Below are 26,542 nucleotides of genomic sequence, written 5' to 3' on the forward strand. Positions count from 1 at the left end.
CACTGGCTCTTGTTTCAGCCCTGGCACCTGCCCAAAAGCTGGGAGGGGGGATTTGCCGGAGGGCAGCCCAGCAGCAGCCACAGCAGTGGGACGAGTGAGCTGGGGGGACAAAGGGAAAGGGGTTAAGTGAGGACACCTGCTGTTCCCTTTCTGTCACCCTCCAAGCCATATGGGGAGCTGGTCCGGACACTGCCTCATGCTGGAAAGCCCCCAAGTGCAGCAGGGTCAGCACATCTTTCATCTCTGAGGAATGCCTGGCTGGCCATGGCATATTGCAGCCTGTTTCTCAGTTCCTGATGGGAGCATGTCTCTCAGCTTTGCTTTGCCTCACCATTCATGTAAGGACAGCCAAACCCCACAGGTTCAGGGGTTCACGGTGACCAAGGGAGGTGTCCTTTCTGGCCGTTTCTCAGGCCGTACTTGCAGGCTCACAACATGCATTTCAGATTAACCTGGCTCAGAGGAAGCTTCCAGGCCATCCTTTGCAGTGTCAACCCAACCAGTGCGCACCACTCATGTCTTCCAGTATCAGCAAGGAGTGGGCATATGCCAAACACAGTGTAGAACCGCCTAAAAACTATTTCTTTGAACACGACCCTGCCATGAAAATAAGAGCAGTTATTGCACAATAGCTGCTGATCTCAGCATGCCAGAAGCACCAGAAAGGCTTGATGGTGGTCAATGATGGCACCTTGCCACCAGAGCTTTCAGTCACAGCAATGTCCCTATTTTCAGGCACTCAAAATGCACCCTCTTGGTGCTTCTGGTGGGATAATCAAAAACCAGGCACTGAAAGTCAAGCTGAGCTGGAAAACATTGGCCTTTGTCCTTGTCCATTGCTTGCCTGCTTTGCTTTTTTACTAGAGAGAATTGTGTTATAATTTCTTTGCTTTTGAATCTTTCTTTGGGGCATCAGCGTGGTCACACAGTCACTTTTACCAGTCCCAGTCTTGTTGCCTGTGCAGTCTGGTGACCCCCAGCATAGTGGAAGATGCCCATTGCTAGGGAGCTTCCTGCTAGTGCTGATCCTTTCCACCAGGTTCATTAAAAAGCCCTGCATTATTCCCAGGCACACAAAGTCTTAATTCAGTGTTATGTAGCTTGGTCCTTTTGTCCACTTGCGAGTGAAATTGTCACATAATGTTACTAAGAGAAACGGAATGTGACAGCACGGATATGGTGGAGCACCAGGCACTGGATCTGACAGTGGGCTCAGGCAGTGCATTTTGTGGTGATGGAAGATGCATAAAGGTGTAATTTATCTTGCTGGCTCAACATCATCTTTTGTTCTGTTAGCTCGGGGTCTAAAAAGCTGCTTTTAAAGCCAGCATTTAAGAATTTGCAAGACAGAGTGGGCATACTGGGATCCAGAAAAATGCAGCTGGAGATGTTCTAGACCTTTTTGGGCACAGAAGTGGATACCCATGCAGGCACAGCCATGGAGAAACCCTAGTATGCTGGTCATGTCTCTTTTGGGGTTCCTGTAAGTCATGCTATGTATCTGGAGAGCTAGATTTCTTATGGCACAGGCTGGGACTGAATTTGGCTACACTTGTTTCTCCCTATGGGACTATTGACATCTCTGCAGGTAAATAGTAAAAAGTGGTGCATGGATACAGTGGCATCATTAGTGCTTGCTACGACCTTTACATCTGAGGGGACTTAAGTATCCTCACCAGAAAATTAAACATCTCAGATAGTATGTGTATTCCAAGGAGAGTGTGAATTATATACAGTGTAAAGAGATGACACTCTTGACCAAGCTGTCTTTAAAATCTTGTCCTCCAGCATGCTAGAGAAGTCAGTCCATTCTCATGCCCCTTTCCTTAGTATCAAAATCTCAGCTCAATGTTGCTTTTGATACAGGGTCTTGGCAGCCCTTCTGCCTGTTCTAGACATTGTTTTGCTTTCTGCTGTATGTACACACAGGGTGACATCATGGCTATTTCTGGTCTCTGATAATAATCCCCTCTCTGTTGATAGGTAGAAGACAAAGCCCTTTCATACTTACTATTCCTCAACCCATATGGGACTGATGGGAAATTTGTACAGTAAGATTCATCACATTGGGGTGCAGTATAAAAACTCGGTGCCAGAACAAGCTCATGCTAGTCTATTGTAATGGTGCCCTCATTACAACTGGACTTCATGCTGAAGATTACTGGGAGCATTACTGGGTGCTGGCATAATTCATAGTGGAAAATACACCTTAAAAAAAAGGAATTTCTTCTGTACATCTAACAGAGATCTAGTAAATTATCTGGAGTATATCACATAGTCAAATTAATTACCTTCTTGTAAGTGGAAGTGGAAGACTACTTTTAAACTGAAAGAGCTCCATAAATGTGGAACGTGCTCTGTCTGTACTGTTGTGGCAGCATAACATAGCAGAGCTATGGGCTTGCATAGCTTTGTGCCTGTGAGTCTGCATTTAGACTAGTCACCCTTTGGCTCCTTTCAAGCTGGGATCACTAGGGAGCTTTTAAATATCACTTTTTACAGATAGCTAAATATGACAGTGTATCCATGGATGTAGGACACGTACAGAGTGGGAAGACAGCCAGGGAACCAGCCTAAGTAACACTATTCTCAACTGCCTTATTCCGGCACATGTTAAAGATGCCAAGGGCCTCATGACTTTTGCTCTGGTTGAAAATTGAGCAATTAAGCTAAATTAGCCTGTATTAAGCTCTTGTTTACAGCTAGTTTTGGTACCTCCAAACCATGCTGGAGGCAGCAGTGCAGACATGAAATACAAGCATGGCCAGAAAGAAGCCTGATCTCCTCTGAGAGAGTCCTCTGGGGGATCTCCATCCTCTTTAAAGCAGCTCAGATTTCCAGGCGCTGGTGTGTGTGCCTCTGATTCCACAACATCCAGCAGGAACTGGGGAGCTGGAGACATTTTGCATTACATACCAGTAAAACAACAGATTGTTACCGGAGGACTCTGCATCTTCCCCAGATGCATTCCCAGAGCATCCCTCCATGAAACAGCATTGGCAAAGACAGTGACAAGACACAAAATCCATTGTGCTTATGGCTACTTAGAAGACAGATTTTCATGCCAGCACCATAGATCCATCCTTTAATTTCTGCCATCATGGTCTTTGATTCCCTCCTCTTCACAAAACCAACCTTACCCCTGTAGCCTACACCTGATATCTGTCTTCCCACCCCTGATCTGTCATTCATACCCACACTCTGTATTCCCTTCTCTTTCTCTTCCCTCATTCCCCTTCTGCTGTATCTTTTTTTTACCAAAATAGTATAAGATTGTGTGTAAGGAATTACCTTTACAGAATATCAGACAATCAAATAATACAGGAAATACTCAAGCATGACTTTTCTGGATCCTTACTTTGTGCTATAAAGCATGAGTCCAAAAGCCAAGTGATCTGCCCCACTGAAAAATGTGAGACAATCACTCTTTGTGCTTTCTGTCCTTATAAAATGAGTCTAGACTTCTTAGAAAAATGTCCACTGATGGCCTTGAAACCTCTCTGTCACAGGACAAGCACAGTCACCACAGTGACGAAGTAACTATTGTGCTTAGCAGCTGAAAACAGTGAAGTCCAGCAATGCAGTGGCATGTTTCCGCCATCCTACCCATAAAATCTCTGAAAGACAACCTTGGGAGTAGTCTTGGCACTGCAGGAGCAGTACTGCAGTTTGTAAACAAATTCCCTGATAAATTACCTACTTACTGCTCACTGGTTGGATTTGCAGAGCAGTTCTGCCACATGAGAATAAGATTTCCTTTGAAGGCTACTAAACTAGATGCTCTGCTCCACATGAGCATCAAGCAGCACTCCAGCACCCAGGGGCGCATATGGGATCACACAAGCGATCAGTCCTTCAGGCGACTATAAACCACATGCATGTTGAGAACATTATAGTCCAAAGAAAACCCCTTGGACATGCATAGTGTAGATGTTGCTTTGATCTACTGATCATCTAACAAGATGAATTACCTGCTCATGTCCTGGATTTTTAAAGCCCTGACCCCTGTATCCCATTCCCAGGCACTTAGCACTCTCCATCCTTTTACAGGGAGCACACATGGCTCACTCAGGCCAATACGGACAAGAAGGTGGCAAGATGCCTAAAAAGCAGATGATAGGATGCTCAGATTTGCAATACTTCTGTCTATTTGTGGCTCCAGTGCAATGGAAATTGCATTCCTACTCACTGAAGCACTGCTAAGCCTTTCAACCCTAGTCCTTTAGCTAGAGTTTTACGATGCCAGGGAGATTAGGCTCACTGCCCACCAACAACACAGGCAATGAATTAATGTTTCTTATGCCCTAAGACCTTTTTTTTTTGTAATAGAAAAACTCCTTAGACAGGACCTAGAGGGCTGTTCACTACCTTGGGAGACCCACTGTTGGAAAGATGCTGACATGCTGAAAGTATTCGTACAAGAGCAGGAGGAATCAAAGTGGGAGGAGAGACCTCTGCTAGACAGGTCGAGAACTGGCTGATCAACAACTGGAGAGAAATGCTGATGGTGTGCTGGTGGTATATAAGTCACGGTATGGTTGTTCAAGTGCACAGCACAGCTGAGGAAAGAAAATCATAAGTGAATGCCAGGAAAAATGAAATGAAAGAATAAATGAAAGATGTTTAGAGGATTTCCTCTAAACTAAAAACCATAATAATGGATAATATAGGAATATCACAGCACTGGGAGAGTGAGACAGATGAGAGACTCCTTTTTCCATTTCCAGTTTGTGTATTTTTACAGACCATAAAACAGAATGTGCTGACCTGCAGCGCTAAGATTTTTAAGGGAAGCAATAAACACATACACAGTTCTATATGAATGGACAGTCTGTAGCAATAGACAGCATCAAAAACTTTCTTAAGACATAGAGCATACACTAAACTCTGAGGAATATTCCTAACTATGGTCAAATAGTTTTGTAGTTTTCCATTCTGGGATCACTTGGCTCCTCACCAAGTTTCAGCCACTCTCAGAGGTGGGACACTGAATGACTGAGTTATGACTGAGACAATGTTCTTCCTCGGTTTAGAAACACAAAGCTCCAGAAAAGCATTAAGAGAGATAAGCAGTGCTTAGGAGGAAAATTCAGAATGATCCAGGGGTTAGTAAGTCTGGGAATATTTTTTATAGCTTTGCAATTTTGGCATTGGACAAAACTGTAAATACATTCCTGACAGATGAGATCCCCAAACATCTGGGGAGATATGAGCCGATAAGAAGCCATTTATTCACATTTCATAAAGGATATATTTAGACATTTCTAACAGCTGGAGTGGCTGTGAGAGCTGGGCCAGGCTGTGGACATAAGCTGTCAGAAGTGCAGGAGGGAAACAGTCTGATAGCCAGGCTGGAGACCAGGGTTTTATCTTGCCACTGGCAAGGGGAGGATTTCCCAAATGCAAGGCAGTGCAAGGAGGTGACAGAGTTCTCCCCGTGTCCCACATGGACCACTGCAGATCCAGGTGGTGAGAATGAGTTCGTGCTGCTCCTGTAGGCCAGTGATATCCTAAACACCCTGTGGGTACCTGGGACAGGAATGTCTACAGGAGTCTATACACTGAAAACAGTGAACCTCATCCATGCCAGGAGCCCTCTGGAAACATATTGCTTTGGGAAGAGGGGTTCTAACAACCTTGGCAGTGACACGGGGTGCCCTCAGGTCCCTTTTTCATGCTGGGTCCAGCCATAGGCTCTAGCAGCCTTGTGTAACCCTGGTATTCGCGGGACTGTGCCCTGCAAGACAGGGGACAGCCAGGATAAAGCTCAGACCGTGAACCAGGAGGTATTTTGGCATCTTACTGCTCTTACCTAAATACATCTGAGCTTCTGGAAACCAGGCAGGAGTGGGAACACCACAGGACAAACAGCTTAGACTTTTAATGGGTTTAAAATAGGTTTGAAATCAAAGAAGATGAGATCCAGTGATCCAATGTCGACTGACGTTCCTGAGAGGCAGCCAAGAAAAACAAGCTGCTGTTCAGAAAGCTGCCGAAGAACAAAGGAGAGAAGAAGGAGATGAAAGGGAGAATGGAAAAAAGCATGAAGCCACCAGCTCAATACATGTAGCTAGCAGATGACTGCCATATCGGCACTAGTGTCTAATGAGGTCAGATGAAAAAGGATCCTTCATTCAATAAAAACATAGTGACATGTTTGAAATGTCTCTGATTTTAATAAGAAAATAATTTCTGATTTCTAAACACATTTCAAGCCATGAATTCCCTTTCCAGATTGGGTGGAAGCAGAACGAGTTTGGGGGTTTGACATGGTTTAAAGGGAATTAAAGGGGTCATTTTTCTTTCTCTACACATCCTCCAATGTGTATACAGCAATATTGCATTCACGTTTGCTGATCTGAAGTACCTCCCTTACCCTGTAGTCTTTATTTCTCATTTCTAATGTAGAAAGGCCAGAGAAAAGGAAGAAGCAAAAATGAAAGTCACTGTTTTGTTGTTTTTTTTTCCTAAAAGAGATTAAATAAAAAAAGCTTTATACTTGCCTGAAACCATGCTTTTTTAATCCATTTCACTAAAGTTCTGTTCTAAATTGTTTCAACAGGAAGTAATACTCCTTTTAATCTGCTGCTTTAATTAACATACAGCATGTTCCCCATTGCTGCAGTAATAAACCACCAAATCTGAGCAAACTTCACTATTCCTTGAAAGGCAAGGAGATCTGGAACACATTATTTTTTATACATGTTATGAACAGGAATACAGACAGTGAAGAGTATCCCAGCCTGCAAAGGAAGGCAGAGCACAGGTTCAGAACAGAGCCTGCAGAATAGTCAACAGTGACTCATCAGTTTGGAAGAGTTAGTCCCCACTCTTCATCTGCAGTGCAGTGATTTATATTTTCTATCTTGGGACAATGATTTTTGCAGTGAGTAATTATGTCGGGTTGCCTGTGGCCTCCTACGCACAGAAGCTCTGTATCCTGTGAAAAGCAATGTCCGGTGGGATTGAGCTGTCTGACAGCAGATTTTAGTGTTCAGTGAGCAGCAATGATTGCTTGTATTTTTGAAAGCAAGAGTGGATATGAAACACAGTTTGGGTTCCTTTCCCCTAGTGAAGTTTCAAGATAATTCTAAAAAACACTAAAGCACAGCTCCCAAAACCAGGCAACCAGTTAGCGTATGTCCACAGACCGACCATAATATCCATGGTGTTGCTGGGACATGTGCTGTCTTTATGGGCTCTTGGTGTAAGAATTTTAATTTATCTTAAGTTAAAAGTTTAAAGCTTGTGCTAGCTTGTTCCGAAGACCTTTTGTAATATTAACTGAATTATGTCAAGCATTTTCTGTCAGCCATGAGATTTGTCATAAATCACAAGAAATCTTGTAGTAATGTAGTTCTGAGCATTATGTCTCCAAAAAGTCCCTTTCATAACGGGAAATACTGTCTTATGTTTTCTAATGCCTTTCTTCCCTCCCTTCCCTTGGGCTGTGCTTTTTTCTTTCCTTTGTCCTTCCTAGGGAAATGAAAGCTTTCCTTTGGACTGGCTGGAGAAAACCAGCCATTTAGTTAAATTCTATGTATCTATGTATCTATCTTCTTTATCTCCCTGTAATAGAGGCAATTTCCTTTTATCTGCACAAATATTTAGTACACTGGACTCCACATTTACCATTTAGTTTCTCCTCAGTAATTGCCCTTGTGAGATCTTTTAGCAAAGATGGGTATGAGTGAGCATATGGAGAAGACTTATAGGTGCTGAGGACATTCTGTTTGGAGCCAAAGACACCTCCTGTGAATGACCAACACCTACAAGCATCCAACTCAAAATGCTAGAACCAGGTAATGCTGCCTGGTGGAGCAGATTCTCCTAACAAAAAGAGATCTGGATGTCACTCTCCTTCCTGTACATCCTTGGGAGACCCAGAGCAGAAGGTGCCATCCCGCTGGCACAAAGATGCCCAAGGAAAGAAGGAAGCTGAGCTGAGATATGCACTCTCTTGCAAAGTTTTATTCCCCTGGGCAGTGCTAAGCCAGGGCTGTACACTGCAGTCCATAACACTGAAGGAGCATGTGAAACAGGAGAAGGAGATGCTGGCACTAAACAAAGCCAGTGAAGGGCTGTCTTTGAGGAGGGAACCCATCCAGGACCAGCCGATGGGAGAGGCCATGTCCCAGCTGATGTTACCACTCTGCAGTGACTCAAGGCAGCTTTGGCTATGCTGCACACAGAAGAGTGGCTGGGACGTGGCCATTTACTTGTTTCAGATCAAAACATGAAAGGAACAGCTGCTGCAGCCTCCTCAGTTTCAAGAAAAGCCTCGCAGGATTGTGCAAGCTTGTGGGGAATATGTATGTGCAGGGCTTGCATGCTGATTCCCATACTGGTGACTTTGATGTATTTCTGTGGTGTACTGAGAACCCTGTATTGATCCTGTTGCTTCACCTGCTTCGTCCTTTCAAAGGGTGCCAGCCTGATCATAGGGTGATGGTAAGCTTTGAGGCCAGTCTGATCAAACAGTAGTCCTTGCTGAGCAGTATCTGCGTCCTGCTCAGAGCCACCTCAGCATGTGAGCCTCACCTTCAAGGAGGACAAGTGAACCTGGGTGAGGCTGTCAGGTCACCCCAAGAGAGAGGCAGATGCAGCAATGTAATGAAGCAGGCACAGATGCTGGGGCTTTGCTCCAGAGCCTTGTTCAATGTGGACTTTAGGCTCTGAAGTACCCCTGAAATTACATGTAGCCACCCAAAAAGGCTTTGAGCAGCACTGAAGTGACAGGCCGGAGCCTAGTACCAGCCCTTTGCAGACCCCCTGGTCAGAGCCACTCAGGGCAGTCACGCAGCAGAGAGAGCACAGTTTTGGGAAATGAGTCTGAAGCATTCAGTGGGGGGTTTTAAACATTAGCTGACTATCTGGGCAAGCAACTTTCCAGCTATGGCTGTCCTGCAGGATGTTCCACCAATGAACCTTTGTGACTGAGGTGCCTTGTGGATGAGCTAGTGTGGTTTCTGATTCCCTAAGCAAACATCGACGTTCCCTAGCATGAGGGAGTTGAGTGGTGAGCAGTGACTAATGAACAGCTGGTATGAATTCTTGACACTCCTGGAATCCAGAAATATGTTGATGAATTCTGGCCGCAGTCCAAATAGTTGCAAAGTAATGACTAAGGTGGTAATGAAATACAGCTGACTGGCTTATTCATGTTCAGAGGCTCAGTGGTTTATCCCAGCATACATCCAGCATCTCTGTCCCAGTTCTGAGTCACCTCTTCATGTCTGGAAGGTGGTGGGTGCCTGGGGATGCTACAAGCACTGCTGTAGGACAAGGACTCACAGGAGTGTCAGTGCTCGGCTGCATCATACACGTACTCCATCTCAAGGCAACCAGGATTCCTGGCTTGTATGAGGGCTCCAAGCCCCTTCCTTTCTGCAAGGCAAGGTGCACAAGTAGCTCTACAAACACGGGCCCAGGGAAAGTAGGTGCCACAGGGAAGGAGGAAACAGCATCAAATTAGGAAATGTCAGTGGCCACACCTTGTACAAGGAGCAGGACAGGGAAGACTAAAGTTGATGAAGGAGATGGAGTGACTGCCAGGCCAGCAGGGACTGAAAGATTTAGGATTAGATAATTTCAAACTGGGAAGAAGATTACTCTCTGAAAATACAACCTATAGATGAACAACTGAGAAGGATGGAAAAAAATCTATGCTAAACAGCAAAGATTCTACACTGTGAACATATGTATTTACAGGTGCTGATAGGCACCAGTAAATCTTGGCATCTTCTACTGCGTCACCTTTGAAAATAGGACCTAGGCTGACTTTACTTTTTTGAACACTCTGCTTCCTGAGGAATCATATGATAGATTTATGTCAATGCCCTGTACTCATTTCAGTAAGGTTTCTCTTGTGCACAAACATAAATATGAACAGATCATTCCTTGGACAATCTTCGAGCAGTAGCTGGGTATGCATATGGCTTGTCTTTCAGCCCTTCGGTGCAAGCAGATACATTCAATAACTGTTAAGATGGGCATATATCCCAGCATGGAATGGGACTGTCACTCACAGATTTCCTTGAGTAGATTCAGGCAGGCATCTCAAATAAAACTAAATGCAACAAATGGCCTCACTTTTCTCTTTTTTGAAAGGGATTTATTCTGACGATAAATGAATACAACTGGTAAGCAAAACCACAGATGGGCGAACATGACAGATTGATGTAGCCAGATGGAATCATGTTTGTTTTAATCCACAACCAGTAGGCACAGCAGTGACAGCCTTTTCATGCCGCTTTACAGGAATCAAGTGCTCTGAAACTTGATTGGAATTATGTAATGAGAAATAAATAGCCCAGATTAAGCCAGAGATAACAGAGGGTGCAAGGCAGTGGTGGTGCAACATTGCTCCAGGAGAAAAAATGTGTTTAGAAGTTGTTGAATGTAACCGATTCCTGCTGAGAGGAATAAGCTGACCTGGGTGGACATTATGGCTGTCACTGACACCTCAGCAGCCAGCAGTGAAGGTCTCTACAGCATTCAGGAGCAGCGAGAAACAGCCCCCAAATAGCAAAATATATTTCTTGGCAAGTGCCATTTTCTGCTGCTACAACCACTGTCCTCCTCCTCTGGCCTCACCTTCAGCTTGAGGCGTGGACCCCACTGATGCTGCAGGGACACGGATGCCACCATCCATGGCCCAGCTCCACTGCATGCACCTGCTGGATGGGAACTTTCTGCTCGCACACAGGGACCTTGCATCAGGGCAGAGGTTTACTTACATGAACCCCTTTTTGGTTTGCTCACCACCAGATCTGAAAGGCGCGTCTGGACAGCTGATAAAGTTCTCCCCTCTCTCCCTGCTGGAGCCCCTGAGGCTTTTGTCATGAACAAGCCACAGTTGTTAGCGCTTTCCAAGAAAAGCAGCAGTGTTTTGCTTAAAGTGCCGACTGGCAGCAGGTTGGCATTGGGCTTCTTTGTTAAAAGATGACAGAGCTTGCGTTTTCCGGGAGAAAGAAAAGTCCTATTGAGATAATAATATCATGCCAGGCAGACAGCCCTGCTTGTGTAATCCGCTTTGAGCACAATGCTGTGTTGTGGCTTGAGCATTGATTCCAACTGAAAAGTGGCTGTGATTTGTGTGGTCAAGGACCTTATCCTGACTGACAGGTCTACAAAAGGAGACAGCATGCATGGTGGGCTGAGAAGCTGGGGAAGTCCACCTGAGGGGTGAGGGGATGGGACAGGGACTGGGGTGCGAGGACCTGCCCATGCGTACACCTCCTTTCTGTGGGTGGAAAGTGTGCTGGGAGCATCTCATGGTGCTGGTGGCATCCTACAGCGATGAACTCCTGTTTCTCTGATGCAGCATGGACTCATAGCAAGGCTCATTGGATTAAACAGATTCTACTGCAGGGCACATGGCCAGACTAGAGGAGAAGTAGGAAAAGTTACCCCAAGTTCAATCCACTTTCAGGGCTATAGTTTGATACCTTACCAGAAATACGATGGCATCTCTGTTTGGAAAGACTGAAGATGCTGGGCACCTGTTCCAGGCAAAATTATTTTTCTTCTGGAACAGTCAAGATGTTTCTTTGCATGCTTTGTATGGAGTTATTGCCAAAATCCCGGTATGTCAAGGCAATAGCAAAGCTAGTTTATAAATGCAGTGACAAGCTCCCAATACCACTAAGACCTTCTTCCTTTTCTTGCTTTCCCAATAGGGCTATAGACACTGAAATGGTCCTTTGCTCCCAGAGCTATGATCCCTGAGAAAGGTGGGCATTTAGAGTGTGAATTGCGAGTTTATCACTGACAGTTGTGAAGGCACTCACATTTGGGATGAGTACTTTCTTCCTGCAGAGAAGTAGAAATAGAAATAACAGAAATTAATATTAGACTACAGCATAGCAGGTGGCTCTGTCACTACATTCACTACTAGCACAATGTCTTGTTCAATCAGATGTCCTAGAGGTCACAGTAAACAATGGAAAACATGAGCAAAGCCAGGTTGATTATGTACATTACTAACAAAGAAGAGAGAACTTTTTTATTATTGTAGTTAAAACATATCGATAGTTTCTGCCTACCTAGAATTAGCAATTAGCTGCAAGGGTAACACTGATGTTTGCAAATCTAACAGTATTATATAAACAGAATTAGACACTTCAAAACCTCTTAATTTTCACTTTGGATTTCTTGCTGTTTACTGGCTACTGAAAAGCCAAACTTGTTGGTACTCTCAAAATGTGTGATGAATGTGACAATGTTTCTTAATGAAAAGCTTAAAAGATAGTACCATGTTGTAGGCAGGAATCTGCACTTGGTTTACATCTGTAAAATGCCCCTTTACCTTCCATCTCTTTTTGACAATTCAGGTGATATCAGAATCATGTCATGACTTCAAGACATTGGTTCTGGCTTGCTTTGGATCAGACCTCAAATCTTTGGCAAAGTTGAACCTTGTGGGGCTTTCTGTCACCTGATGGGCTGAACTTTGTTTTCAACACAGCTAGGGAATTAAGAGCTGTTAGAGCTTTGTAGCAGAAAGCCGGCTGCAAAATTTAACTACTATATATGTACTAACCTTTCTCCAGTCATACAGCATTTGTCATTGGCAAAATAGTGTCTTCTATCTAAAGTGGTTTATTACAACTGTTTGCATTTTATTGACTAACCCTAAGCCGTTTACAAAACCTTCTTCAGGGCTAAAGTTAACTACCAGCTATACAGTGATGCCCAGTTCATACTAAAGTCTTACAGAGGTTGTTCACGGGTCTCATGATAGACATTTGAACAGAGGCTGAGTTTCACTCAAACCTGAGGAGCGTATAGCAGCAGCACGGCCAGATGAATGTAGAGATTTGATGCATAAGCAGGACAAGGAATACAGCAAAGAAGGGAATTGTTCTCCTCTTTGGAGCTTGATACCCAAATCAACTTCCTTCTTCCAGCAAAACATATTTCAGTATTTTATTGATCACAAATGAGCATCTGCAGCAGGCCAGCTGAGCCATCAGCATTTTCATTATGTATTCAGGGGATGGCACTAGGCGATGACGCTGTGCAGATGGCCAGCACATGTATTCTCCAGCATCAAAGTTCCCTCTTCCTCTGGATAGGAGTTTTCGGATTTAAATGCCAAGTAGCCCTGTACTGGTCTTCAGAACCAGGTTGCCTTTCCCTCTCTGCATGGAAAAATGAGCGTGAAGCTGTGCATGCAATTAAACCAAACTCTGCTCCAGATGTTCAAAACTGCCAAGCTAAGCACGGCTGGGACAGTAGTTGATTACTGAAAGAAGTGCATCACCTGCAGTCTCTGAGACCACTCCTAGCTAAGGCAAGTAATTTTTTGTCAACTTCCCATCTAGTACTGACCAGGCCTGAACATGCTTAATTAGTGATATCTGATGAGTGCAAAGCCTGGGGTTGTATTAGCCTTGCTTCTAAATCTGGACACATGCTTTGAACTAGCAATACAGGAGTTAAAAGCATCATGTAAACAGGATTAGACTAGGCTTGCAAAACTTTGGCTTCATCCTTGTTTGAGGGAATAAGAGACAGCAAGAAAGCACACAGTGGAGCAGATGCTTCAGACAAAAACAGCTAGTAACTCCAAAGCCACACCTTTCAACATCTATCTCTAAGCATGTAACAACATGGTATGCCTGGAGTCCCACGATGGGAGTCAGCACTTTCAGGTGGGGTGATGTGTCTGGGTTGGCAGTGGCACTCAGCAGCAGTGGGGAGGGCAGTCTGCCCATGGCCCCGCCAAGCACAGACCTGGCCACCACCTTCAGAAATAGACACCCATGGGACAGCGTTGTACATTTGCAGTGACTGGAGCAGCCAGTACTATGGAACACCCAGGAAGGTGCAGCTTGGTCCAACCTCCCTGCTGAGAGGGAGGTCGGGACACCTAGGGCCCTTACAATGAGCTGAAAAGCCACCTGCACAAAATTCCCAGGTGGAAAAAAAAGAAAGTGTACAGGAAAAAATACCCTTGTGATGTTTACCCCATTGCTGTGACATGGTGCCTTCCCTTTTCCCTGGTTCCAGATCTGCTGGACTTCAGAGATCACTGACCAGGCAACCACTGCTCTCAACCAGGGCACAAACACGATGCAGTGAGCAGTGGAGGAAATAAAATGCAGGAGCCTTCCCCTCAGCAGTCTGGTGTAGGCATTTATCCAGGGATTTGCTGTCTCAGCAGGAGCGCGCGAAGCAGACATGGAGCTTGATATGTTTGAAAATACATCAGACAGCACACAAACCCATGCATCGAAGGATATACATACCTTACTGTGTTTCCTACGTCTGAAGTATAGTTTCATGAGAGAAATTTAAGCTTCTGGAAGGGAGTAGGCTTAACATGTGTAAATTCAGCCTGGCACATGAGAATCCAGATTCTGATCTGATTTCTTGACATTTTTCTATAGAAGAATTAAATGATAATTTATCACATCTTCTGAATATGATCATAAATGCCTCCCAGTTTTGCAGCTCCAGATGACATGGATGCTTTTAGAAATGTATGGTCATATCATCTAGCATCTATCTCCCTGAGCAAGGATCTCCCAAGCTAGCCAGAATCACTTCATTTGCATTTCTGTTTAAGAGAGAGTTAAATCCCTTTTATGTGCTATTTTGCCTTCTTTTCTCTTTCTCATTTATCTGAAGACACTTCAGGACTAGAGCAGAGTGCTTAGAAAAAAATGTCCCAGCTGATGAACAAAAGACAGCATTTAATTTAGTTACTTTCAAGTAATCCAGTCACGCCATTCAGACATTTGTTGCCAAACAAGATCATCAAGGCTAAAAGTCTTGTATATACTATTCCTATTGTTCTGGTGAGTTATTTGCCTTGTACTCAGAGCAGTCTGTAAGCTATTTCTCTCTATATAATGAGAAAGAATTGTACACATGTAAAGAATTCTCCATGCTTTGCTTTACAGATGTGATTTAACAGTACTTGCTTTCAGAGAGCTTGACAGAGAAGTATCTGAGGTATCTAAAATATTATAAAAGAGGTCAGAAATGGCACCAAGAACTTAATGCTGGCTGCTTTTCTGGACTCATTCAGCCTGTGGCAGTGAAAGAAGTGCTTTGACTTTAGAAAAGAGTGTTTAATGTGCTTGGAAGGAAGTGTACAAATGCCAAAAACATCTCTTTGAGAATCGGAAAAACTTCCTCTTTTTTTTTTTACATGTTTGTTTTCCCATTGACAAGTAGTTTCAGTGGAACATATTGAAATGGCTTGCTGTGAAGGCTTTCCAAACATTATTAAGATACATTTTATATATAGCTTCCATATCATAAACTGGGATTACTCATCTTCTGAAGCCATTTTTTCCTTGGCTTATATACTTCTATATGAACACACCCCCAGAAAGCAGAGCTGTTCACGCACTAGGAGAAGTAACATCAGCTCCTTCCCTGAGGAATATGAGCTGCAGTTCATTGTATTTATAGAGGTGGTGGCCCTTAGCATCAGTCTCCTCTGAAGGATCCTTCTCCTCTGTGGATTCCTCACTGCCCTTCAGACTCCTGCATTTCACCAGGCACTTTCAGCTTTGAACACTGGATACTGCCTTGCTTGCAAATCTTTGGTCTGGATGCAGTGAGGAGAATATTGGTGCAGGTATTTTATTTGAGATTTTAAGATGTTTGAGCCACTGGGCAGCTGCAACCAACGCAGCTCTGCTACTGCCTCTGAAATGGCAATGCTGAAATCTTTGCTCCTTTGGATTAATCTCTCTTGGCTGAGTCAAGTTTTGAATTTCCCTTTTCCTACCTCTTAGCAGCCTTCCAGTATCTGATGGGGGCCTGCAAGGATGCTGGAGAGGGACTCTTCATTAGGGACTGTAGTGATAGGACAAGGGGTGATGGGTTCAAACTTGAGCAGGGGAGATTTAAGTTGGATATAAGGAAGAAGTTCTTTACTGTGAGAGTGGTGAGGGACTGGCTCAGGCTGCCCAGAGAAGCTGTGGCTGCCCCATCCCTGGCAGTGTTCAAGGCCAGGTTGGATGGGGTTTTGACCAACCTGGTCTAGTGGAAGGTGTCCCTGCCCATGGCAGGGGGTTGGAGCCAGATCGTCTTAAGGTCCTTTCCAACCCAACCCATTCTATGATTCCAACTTGGAAGCAAAGCACCTTTTTTCTAGTTACAACTGTACTGTTGGAAAATGCGGCGCCATCAGCTGGAATCCATCCATGTACAAGTGCAGCAACCACATAAAAGAGCAGCTTTTAGCAAGAGTGCAGCCACTTTCAAATTTTAAGGCAATTAAAAAATACACAGTCATATCCAGGATGATTTTCCACCCCAGAAGAAATTTCCACACCCAAGAAGATCACTATTACAAAACACTTCAAGACAAATAAATCCAATAGAATGTTCATTTTCCACAGTAATTAAGTGTTCAGCTTTTGCTTTGGTTTGGTTTGGTTTTTGTTTTCCTGCATGAGCAAGCTTTCAGTACTTTAAGAAATATTCTTCGGTAGTAGTTTGGTAAGCCAGAGTTCCTTAGAAATAGATAATAATGCTGCTTCTTACTCTGTATTGTGTGCTTAAAGGCAATTCAGGAATATGAACCTGCTCCAGAAAAGTGGATGAGGGTGAATTCCCTGGAGGAATGCTTCCAGAGGAAAGCCTCTCAGCTGCAAGTGGCTGCCTCCCTCCCAAGACCATTTTACAGCTTCACTCCTGCCTATGCTGCTGATCATAATTCCTTCTTCACAAAGACAGAGTTTCTCCCTCTAGCAACTGAACCTTCCTGGTGGGAGGGACAAGATACTTCCGTGGTTTATCCCAGCAGGAGACTCTGACTTTCCCTGTCTTTGACAAAGCACACATCTACATCCACAGCCAGTTCATTCCTCTCTTGTTTGAGTCTCCCATGAAGGACTGCATCTAGGGGTATTTTTCATGTATTTCTCAAGACACAGTGGGAACATGTGCCTTGTTTACTTAGCAGTACCTCACCACAGTCTTAGACCATGTCAACCAGCCTTTTAATTTGGGTTAATTCAGTTTCTTTTTCTCTCTTTGCACCTTTTTCCATCAATAGCTATGTTTTAGGCCACTGGGATAGCATCAGCTGTCACTTGCCAGCAAGTGATGTCACTTTGATGTGTATCTGCAGGCCTCTATTTTCACAAGAGGTCAGCTCCTCCGGCTCTGTGGACAGACTGCATGTGTTGGAAGGAGCAATATAAACCCTAGATCAATATATTTGGCTTCCTTTTCAACAGTTATAGCTCCTGAAATAGAATTATTTCATACCAATTCTGCCAGATCCTTTTAATCTCCACATTTGTCTTTGAGCAATTCTTCTGCCTGCAACACATCCAAATGCAACATTTTCTACTAATGTCATGGACATGCCCCTCCCTTTCCAGTTCATTAAGAAAGTTGTTAAAAACCTTTTGTTGGCCTTCAATATGGTTCACTACATGTGGTTGCTTCCATGACTCAGGGGCACTATTAGCAAGCCTGGAACATCTCCAGTGTGCCTGGAATATATCTCTATCTCCATAGTTTAAGTCCTGCTTACAAGACAGGCTGCTTAGTAGACAGAAATAATAGAATAACACAGTTCTAGACCACTGCATGTGGATTCATCCCTTCTTACTTCCCTCCCTTCTGAAACAGAAGATGCTTCTTTGTGATTTTACATCCCCACACTACTTCAGCAATACCCGTGAGCTTTCCCTGACCACAGCACTGGAGTACTTTAAGAGCTGAGACTCAGAAAGTCTTCATGCTTACTTCTAAAGCGATGAGCTATGGAAACAGCACACTGTGATGACTCTATTTATTTATTTATTTATGGCCCGAATTGTTTTTTATTTTCTTTGCTGTCAAATGAGATCTTGCTGGCCCTTGATTTAGAGTGACTGATTCATAGATGGCAGTGCAGCAAATGACTTCTCTCTGTTTCTTGTTTCTGCATTATAATTGTAGAAAACTCAGTAAATGCTCATTGTCTAGCAGTATGCAGCCAGGCAAAGACTTTATAAATCGTTTTGCTCTTTCTGACTCTAATGATTAAACTTCGAAACATCAGCTGGAGGACATGCAGTCCAAGGTTCCAGTTCACATAGATAATTGTGTTTTGTATCAAACAAGATATATGTAGCAAAGCTGAAATGTGTGATCCCTTTTAAGATTCCCCATGTCTTGCTCCCATCCCATTAGAAGCTAGGGCATCTTTTGCCTGTAATGACTGATCTACTCCACATTGCTCTTGGTGGGTGCTGTGAGCAAAGATCTCTCCTTTGTGAGCATCGGTCTCCAAGCCGGAGGTAAGGTAACAACATTCCATGACAGCCAGAAATAAAAGGCTCTTCATGGATAGCCCTCCACATACCATCCTGCTGAACCAGCCTGAGAAGCTTGTAGGTGATGGTTCCCATAGACCAGTTACACGCCAGGAGCATTTCTGGTGTACTCAGGAGAGCCCTGACTGCCACTCAAATGACACAGGGAAGTGAGCAGGATCTCACATGTAGCTCTCAACTGGGTCAAAAATCACAGGGCGGCTCAGTGCACCTGGATTTTAGAAGACAAGCTGCAGATGATAGTTAAAATCAACATTAACAGTCTTCCTGGTTCTTTCCTTAATTTCTCTTCTGAGGCTTATATCTTGATCATGGTGTCCTGATGAAGCCTAAGAAGGAAGAGAGATGACGCTATAGGAATCAGAGCCAGGACCTCAGAACTGAGCTGCTGCCTCGAGGGCAAACAGTTGTGTGCATGCCTAAGGGAGAGAAGCCTCCCATCCCTCTGAGCAGCTGTGGCTTCATTGTAGTATCATTCGACTCCCTGCTGCCTTCGTTTTTCTCCTCAGCACTTCTTGCGCTGCCAGTTTTCCAGGTTTTTCTCCCCTTGGAATTCTTCACAGAGCCACCCTCTGCAGACACTTCTTTCTCAGGATGAAAGGAACTTTTTTGGTAAATGATGGCCCCAAAAGTCCTGACCAGTGTTGCCCTGCATTGTCCTAGTCCCTCTGCATCAGTGGTGGTGATCCGTGGCAGGAACCGACTGTATCTCAGGCTAATGAGTTGTCAGAAACCCGTCCCCATGCCTCGCCTCCCGGGCAGGTTATTATTATGAGGGCTGTCAGTGGCGGGTGAGGATGGGGCAAGCAATCCATTTCTGCAGCCAGCAGGGAGCTATGAATCTGTTCACAGGGGATCAGCGGGGTGCTGTGGGAACTGGCCTGCCCTGCAAGCATCCACCAAGGGCTACCATTCAAGAGAGCACTGTGGGTTCATGGCGAGCGCAGCGAGTTTGCCTCTAATGTATGCCCTAATGAGTCGGCGGAGGGCGTTCTGCCTGCCTGAATGTCTTTAGTGCGGCAAAAGCAGAGTGGACATTCCCATACAATAGTGGGCTTAAATTCAGCTTCTCACCAACGCCTAATTCATGGGCGGAACGGCTTTTGTAATACCTATAGAAGAGAAGTACAGTAGGTCATTTCATCAACTAATTGGAGCTGACAATCCCATATCTATCCATATCTCAGAGCCATTTGCATGAATTTGGAAATGGAAGTATTTTGTCTTCCCTCATGTGGCCAGCCACCAAGGAGGGAAAAGTATACATTTGGGTTTGCACTTCAGACAGCCACAGCTTTGCCGCAAAACCCAATATATCCTGGCAGTGCCTTTTTCACTTCCCGAATGGCAGGTGGAGTATTAAGTGTTATCTTTCTTACCTCCATTCTGCACCTTTTAGATCATGTTTCCTTCTCCCCACCCATGGTCTGATATCTCTGCAGGACACACACTTCATGTTTGTCGGGTGCCCCACAGTGCAGAGCATCCATCTTGTGTAAGTCTTGTAAGTACCACCATAACATCAATAAAATAATGGGGTGATGGTCAGGATAATACAAAATGTCCCTGGTTTGCAAATGGGAGCTTAACAACTTGCTGAAGGCCACTCGCTGGACCAGTAGCAGGGCTATGTCCAGTCCCCAATCCCACACCTGTAATGACAGAGTGCATCGAAGCTGTCATTTGCTTTAGTCTTTTGGGGCATAGCATGAACTTCTGCTGTTACCAATACTTTATCCACTGGCCAGTTCAGATACAGAAGTTGTGTCTGAGCATATACACAGATACTATTAATTTTTCCAATTTAATTAGGCACGTAACACCTGAGAAAGAAAACTTTCCAAATCCTCTGTGGAAGCCAAACGCACACTTTGGAGTGTTGTGCCAGTTAAAACTGGATGTTCCCTTTTCTCTGGTAGACCATTTTGTCCTCAAAAGTAACCACAGAACTAAGTCATATCCCCACCTATGAAAGTCTTTGGGAGGAATTAACTGTGATTTGAGCTAACTTGGGGGATTTTAATTTTTTTCTGTTTAAATAAAGGCTTGGTTTTGTCCACTAGTCATGCTAAAACCTCCAGGCTTTCTCAGTGCAACCCTCAACTCCATTAACAGTCTATGATGAAAACATAAAACTAAATTAATGGCTTCTTCCATTCACTAAATGTTTATTTCACATGGGATCTGAAATGCAGAATGTGGTAAAATTGCCTGGTTTGTACTTTATACTGGGACTGACGGAGACTGTAACACCACTTGGATGGAGACAAATAAACTTTATGCATTGATCCTAGCGACTCAGAGGCAATTTAGTTGTTCTTGTTGTGACATGGGAGTTTTCATGCTGTAGAGCTAGGAAACAGTATAAAGCTGCCCAACAAATAGAATAAAGATGAGCTAAATCACCACAATTTTTTTTCCCCCAAATATGTTCATTAAGGGTATTACTTTGCTTAGGATGAAAAACTTTACTACGTTTTTGCTCTTAAAAAACAAAGATCTGCTGGGAGTGTGGGAAATATGTTTTAAAAAGCCAGTAAATGGAGCACACGTCAGTAAAGACAGCTCGATTTCGTTACGGTGGTGTGATCACAAAAACGTTTTCTACCATGCAACTTTTAATTAGTCTCGCAAAAAATTATTCTGCTTCACTTATACAGAGTACAGTACATGGCTATATAAATGCATAAGGAATGAAATAAATATGCTTTGTTCAAACGTGGTGACCTTTGGGAGACAAAGATGATAAGAGAATGAAGTTTCTTTCTTTTTCCTCTTGTATTTATCATGTGGCAAGTCAGTGTTCCCTCATGAAATACAGTAATTATGATAAAAAATAAACTGAAATGAACTTCTTCACTTCACACTTCAACAGTCTTCCAGCTATACAAATGCATTCATGCATGTATGGCTGTCATTTCCAATCCAGACAATTTCTGATAAGCTTTAGCCATTCTGAGGTGCTGCCAGTTTGAGTGACAACCTTGATACCTGCAACTAAACGGTTAATCTGTTCACCCTTGTGAATGTAATCATTGCTCTCAGACACAGAGGAATCCCACATTTTTTCTGATGTCTGCAATAAAATGGTTGTTAGTAAATAATGTAGAGCATATATACACTTAAATATATATTAACATGCATGGTATTGTCTGCACTGTTCTGTGGTATCACATGTATTTATATATATATGAGTACTAAACCAGAGAAAATACGGAAAGTAAAACATATTTTTAAATAATGTAAAATGGATTTGCCTTTGATGTAAATAAAAAATCAAAATAAAATTAATCATTGCCTTTCATTAAAACATTTTAACTATACAATTCACATCTGAGTCATATATGCTCTATGACTTTTAGTATAATTCAGAATCCAGTTCCCATGGAACTCAGGGGCATTCTGCCCTTGAATGCACAGTCATTACTTCCATCCTGCTGCTATTTAAACACACTTGGAAATGATGTATGCTTCCAAATGTGAATAAAGCAAAACCAGTGAAGGCAAAGGTTATGTAGGCAAAGGGTATTTCCCTCATTTGCTAAAGACATTACAGCTCTGATCAATGTGCTTAGCTTGCACATTTTAGCCCATTATCTGAGGCTGGAGTCAACTTGGCAACATCAAAATGGTTGTATTTTACAGTTATATAAGCTATTATATACCCATACATTTGCTCAGCATCAGAAACACTGGTCTGCAGTATTTCCCATGTATACTTAATTTACTGATGTTGACTATTCAGGGGAAAAAAAAAAACAATTTCATGCAAATGAACTATGTATTTTCAGTATAACCCCCCTGAAATTCTGCCAAGTTTAGCACTGCAAGTAATGGACCCATATGGAAAACATATAGTATGGATAATGTATTAGAAGAATGGAGATCAGTTATATCCTCAAAGATAACTCACAAAATACAGGTTGCTAAGTCTAGTAACTATTGCTCCCCAAGTACCACAGAAAGTAGAGTCATAAGGTCATTATCAACACAGCCTGTGGGAATGTCCCTTCACACACCTAAATTCAGCTAATTATTAGCTGGTGAACAGGGACTGTAGCAGTCAGGTTTCCAGCCACTATTATCTTCTGCATGGGTAAAGTTTCAGCCAGGGTCTTTTGGTGGAACCTGGTGTCCCAGTGCACTGTCACCCGCTGCCATAACCATGCTTCTTGTCGGACAGCCCAGTTCAGAGTAGCATAGGAATTGCCATGTACTTGACTATATCATGACTTATCAACTACTTAATGTAAAATCATACCTCCATTAAAATTCTTGGGGTCTCAACATGATAGTACTGCGAATTAAACTTTAACAAGACGGTTTAGCTGTGGATTTGAAGTCTGTTGTTAAACCAATCTTTAATTGTATCATTTAATCTTCCAGATCTTCTTTCCCAGAGATAAAAAATGATTAAGAGCTTCTTCCTGAGCATTTAAAGCAAGCACCCACAAAACCACAGATGAGTTGAAGTGTTTTATGTCCAATTCACAGAAGCATGTAAATCCATAAAGTGTCACAGGTATGAACTAGCCCCTTTCCCTTTCTAATTACATATCTTTTACAATCTGTCAGAACAAGTAGTCACTTGCCTCACGCAAAGCATCGTATGAAAGCAACATCAGTATCAGTTCACTGCAAACTACAACTGATCAAACAACCTTAAGGACAATTTTAGAAGTACAACATTTGCCAGAAAATATTCAATACTGTGCATTGATATGCAAAATATTTGTTTATTGTGTAGCAAAAAAAAGGTACAATTGTTTTGTATCTAAGATAGTGTTTATTATATAAAATCCGTATTAAACACATCTGTTTATTAAGTGAAGTTGGCAATGCTATTATTAATGTTTCACTGTTTTCCATTCTATGCTCCTCTTTCTTAGTGGCTTATAACTTTGGCAGCCTTTAACTGGTTGTATAAACATTTACAGGAGGCAGTTCTCTAGAAAAGCTTTCCTGGAAACAGGAAATATCTGCACCAAGCTGATATTTTTCAAGAAAATTTCAGCCAAGAAGGTCACTTCCAAGAATGCTGCTCGAGGAAAAAATAGGTTCCTTTTCTCTTATTATAAAACAAAAAAAAACCAAAACCAAACACAAAACAACAAAACAAACCACAAATTAAAACATGTTTCTTCTGGAAAAATGATAATGAGCTTTGGAGCAAAGATCTGAGTATTGCAATAAATGTTTTTTGTTAAGGGTTGTTAAGGGTACACCTTTTGCTATGCTTGTGAAATGTGGCCACACTCTCACCCTTGAACACAGCCCAGTCCTCCAAAGTATCACAGTTTGCACATGCTGGTTGGAGCGAGCCAGCTCAGACACCAGAATATGTTTGTTGGCAGAGAAGCAGGCTTCTTTCAATTGTTTCTATTACCCAAACTAGCCCAAGGATCTCTATCCTGCACTGCAGTGAGCAATATGGTCAGAGCCTGACCTCTTTACTCACCTGATCAGCACCTACCCTTTCAAGTGTGTTTGTTGCTATATTCCTGACCAGAAGAATCTGGGCAGCTTCTCTACTGATCATCTCTGGGTCCCATTACAGGAAAACACTCCACTAACCTACTTGGCCATTCCCATTACCTGTGGTGTAAATTGCCACAGAGAAGACACTGCTCTGGAGAAGGAAGGCACCAAATGGACACAAATGTTTCTAAGACCATGCTGCATTTCTGAGGCCACCCATGCCAAGTGTGGACAACAACAGTAGCTGTCATAAAAGACTGAAAGAACAGAAAAGGACACAAAGAAAGCAGTGTGGCAGCCAGGTCACCCGGGGCATGCAAGGAGCATCAAGAGCACTGAAATTGCTTGCTGTGATTCTCCAGGCTCTTGGTGCCCAAGCAGGGAATTCCAGGGTACATCAGCCTCAGAAACACCTGACAGGCAAAGAGAAGGCAGCTTTTACCCTCTGTGCACTTTGGGAAAAACAAAGGAACAGTTGTATAAGTGACCTAACAGACTATTCAGCAAAATGAAAGCAGAACTGCCAAACTAAGTGACTACTTAAATGTTACACAAAGCACTTGTGACAAGAGAACACCAGCCCATCAACAGCCTGCTAGATAGAAATGAACCAGGTAGAGCTGGTCCCTACAAGCACTGTTGTTGTTGACACAAGGCAGTGGAAACTTTCATGTCAAAAACTCCAGTGTATTAAACTCTTAAGGCATTTTGAAGAAAGGCATTTCTGTGGTGACACACTGCACCCAGCACATAGAGCTGGGCACTGCCCCAAGAAGCGTGAAAGTCAGGTCACTAGTAATTTGGGGATGGTTGACGAAAGGGTAAACAGCTTGTGTACAGACGGTTGTCCAGTGTAAACAGCGATAGCCATGCTCTGTCTCCTGGAGTAGTACCAGATGACGTATGTTGAACCATGGGATTTTGAGTTACTTTCACCACAAGCATGCTGTAGTCTTTTGTACTGTCTGCCTTGGGCATCCGGTCCTAACTCACTGACCATACTCAATGTTAATTTCTGGTCCCTGTAATCCTTCCTGTCTCAGGTAGGCTAAGCCTGTTTGGTTTGTGGGGTCTGAGGAAAACTTGCCCACCTACACAAGCTTGGGATCCTGCTTGTTTCACTCAGGCAATGGGATGCTCCAGAGTTCTGACAGCTGACCAGAAACTGGCTGCATGAAAGCCTCTCCTCCTTTCTGCTCCATGGGGAAGGTTGTACATGCGCACTTGACATTGACCATTCCCTAGCCTGAAAGAGACCATCACAGAAGGACCACTAGTTTATCAGAGAGGCTCCCTGGTCCTAGATGCAGAGTAGTGATCACTGCCTCCCCACTGAGATGTGGGCCCTGGGCTCAGGTTCAAGTCAAACACAAAGCACAGACATCGCCTTTGGAACATTTTCAGGGTACAGGGGGTTAGGGATTTTTTTCTGTCTGCAGATCCTTCCTGGAATTGAGACTTTCTGGCCCCACTGCTCCAGGACCAGCTCTGGCTCCCTTGGGAGAGGCACAAATGCAAATAGACCAACAGACTTTGCAGAGGCTCTGACCTCAAATCACTCTTCCCTTATGTACCACAAGAATAGACGCATCTGGCCAAATTAATAAAACCACAGCACATTGAAGCCTCAGGGTGTAAAGGTGGGAGTTCAGGACATACTTGTCCCTACAGCTGCCAGTCAGCCTTGATGACTCACAGGTTTCTTTGGGACCCAGGCTCCCATTTTGCTGCCTTATCTCTTCAGAATATTACTTGGGCTCTGACAGAGTTTTCTAAGAATGTCGGAAGTCCTGGATTTAGCTCCTATTAATCCAGCAGCATTTCTCTCTCCTAATTTCTCCTTGCCAGCTAGTTGCCTTCTGCTCTTTCTCTGAAACAGTGAAGGACCACTTGTACAACAAATAGCCTCTCTTCACCAGTGATCCCACATCCAACTACCCTGTTATCTAACCTCTCCTCCCTCTTCTCTCCTCCTGCAAGAGTCACTGTTAAAAATTCTTTTCCTGCTTGTTAGGGTAACTATTTGTCCAAGAGGATTTCTGGATAAATGAAAGACCATTCAGGTTTAGAAATATTTGTACCACCACCACCACTGGTGTTTCAGCCATGGCTGAAGGTAAAAGGAAGAGAGGAGCAGCAGATGATCTCCTCTTAAAATATAGCTTGCACATAACACAGAGAACCTCCACACTTTCCAAGCTCTGCCCAGATTTCTCAAAGCATCAACTCTTGAACCACTTCTGTGATTTGGAGCCAGCTATTAGTTTCCATTAAGATGCTTGTGCAAAAGCACAGTTTCCAGGTTCCTTCTGCAGAATGCTTGATCCCCCCAGTCCTTTCTGACACGCACAAGAATGCCATTTTATTATTTATACAGATCACATTGTTTTCCTCAGAGCATAATTTCAATTCTAATTCATTAATGTCAAAGCATAAAAGAAGCAACAGCACATAAAACAACAGAAGTTTGCCAAACCCAGAAGACAACAGCTGATAATTAAGGATGTCCCATTATTTCTTGGCAAAGGAGCTTGTGTTTTCAGAGGCACATTCTCAAAGGGCCTCTCTTTAATGTAGCTGCATAATTTACATGAATTCTATTTGCACAAATAAAGGTTTTCAATCTGCATAAAAGGAGGCTTTAATGTTCCCGTCATATCTGTACAATACCCATCCCATGCCCCTTCTCCCTGGCACAGCCCAGCCTGATGACAGGTTCACAGCACAGCCACTTGGCAAACCTTAGGGGGAGAGGGGGCACAAAA

This window comes from Pezoporus wallicus, unplaced genomic scaffold (assembly GCF_028554395.1).
Source record: "Pezoporus wallicus isolate ANWC-B61680 ecotype Strahan unplaced genomic scaffold, APGP_CSIRO_Pwel_v1 scaffold_3294, whole genome shotgun sequence".
NCBI lineage: Eukaryota > Metazoa > Chordata > Aves > Psittaciformes > Psittacidae > Pezoporus > Pezoporus wallicus.